Below are 1481 nucleotides of genomic sequence, written 5' to 3'. Positions count from 1 at the left end.
TTTGGAGGGGAAACTAGGAATGGAGAAATTTACATGTAAATAAAGAAAATATCTAATAAAAAATTTTTTAAAAAAAGATCACAAATAAAAAAAAAGAATTTACCAATGACTCTTCTTAGCTTGTTTTTTGTATAATGGTTTAAATACTCTGTATAAGTCTTGTTCTATGAGTAAAGTGTTCAGTGGAAGTATATTCAGATAAAATCTGAATTAAAATTTTCCCAAGAAGAAGCATTCTGTGATTGCCCTCATCAGCTTGTGCAAATCACAAAAGATGTGCTAGGGCCTCCCTGAATCCTCTCCTTGTTCTCCATCTCCTCAGACTACATTCATTGGCTATGATCCTCTCTTACATCTTTCACATCTCTGTGGTCTTTAGACTCATTGTGGTGGCTTCCAGAAGAAGGGTCCACAAGTAGAGATTCCTGGTCCCACTTAGGTAGATTCTGTAGGCTGAGCTCTGACTGTTCAAATAGCCAGCCGTTATATCTGATCCCTGCTTATTGTGACATGATGGTTAGGGGCCAGCTTGGGGTTAAAAAGAACTCTCATATTTGCAGTTTTTCTTTCGAATTTAGGACCAGAAAATAATAATGCAAGAGACCAGCGGGTGAAAAATCACTACAAAGATTCCCAATACAAGAATGTGCTGAAGGCTACAGTGGAGTGGGGATTTTAAAGGGGGTGGGGAATTTGCAGGCAAAACCACAGGAGGGAAGCAGAGCAGGACTCCAGCCTGCACACTGATTCTCCATGGTGGTTTGTATATGCTTGGCCCAGAGAGTGGCACTATTAGGAACTGTGGCCTTGTTGAAGTAGATGTCTCTTACTGAAGAAAGTGTTTCATTGTGGGTTTTAAGACTCTCCTCTCAGCTCCTTGGAAGACCGTCTCTCATGGCTATAGTCAGATCAAGATGCAGAACTCTCAGCTTCTTCTCCGGCACCATATCTGCCCGGATGCCACCATGCTTGTTGCTGTGTTGATAATGAACGTAACCTCTGAAACCATAAGCCAGCCCAAATTAAATATTGTCCTTTATAGCAGTTGCCTTGGCCATGATGTCTCTTCATAGCAATGGAAACTGTAACTAAGATATTCTCCAACTGAGTTCCCACAGATGCTCAGCTAAAAGAATGATTTTCTTGGCTACTTTACTGTGTTCTATTAGTTGCCACCATTCAACCATTATACCACAATCCATTTCCATACGTCAACATTAGGTAGGAGAGAAAGAAGGTTAGGGGGAAAGGGGACTAGACCTCATTAGAATACTTCCTGCTGATTAGGACTGTTGAGTTTCTTTGGAGGCCAGTCCAATTTTTCTTTTCAGAATATCTGCAACCCAGCAACCCAGCAACCCAGCAACCCAGCAACCCTACAACCCAGCAACCCTGCAACCCTGCAACCCAGTAACCCAGCAACCCAATATCCAACCCAGCAACCCAGCAAACCTACAACCCAGCAACTCAGCAACCCAGCA

The sequence above is a fragment of the Mastomys coucha genome, unplaced genomic scaffold (genome assembly GCF_008632895.1).
Source record: "Mastomys coucha isolate ucsf_1 unplaced genomic scaffold, UCSF_Mcou_1 pScaffold20, whole genome shotgun sequence".
Lineage (NCBI taxonomy): Eukaryota > Metazoa > Chordata > Mammalia > Rodentia > Muridae > Mastomys > Mastomys coucha.
Note: the sequence above shows the minus strand (reverse complement) of the source record.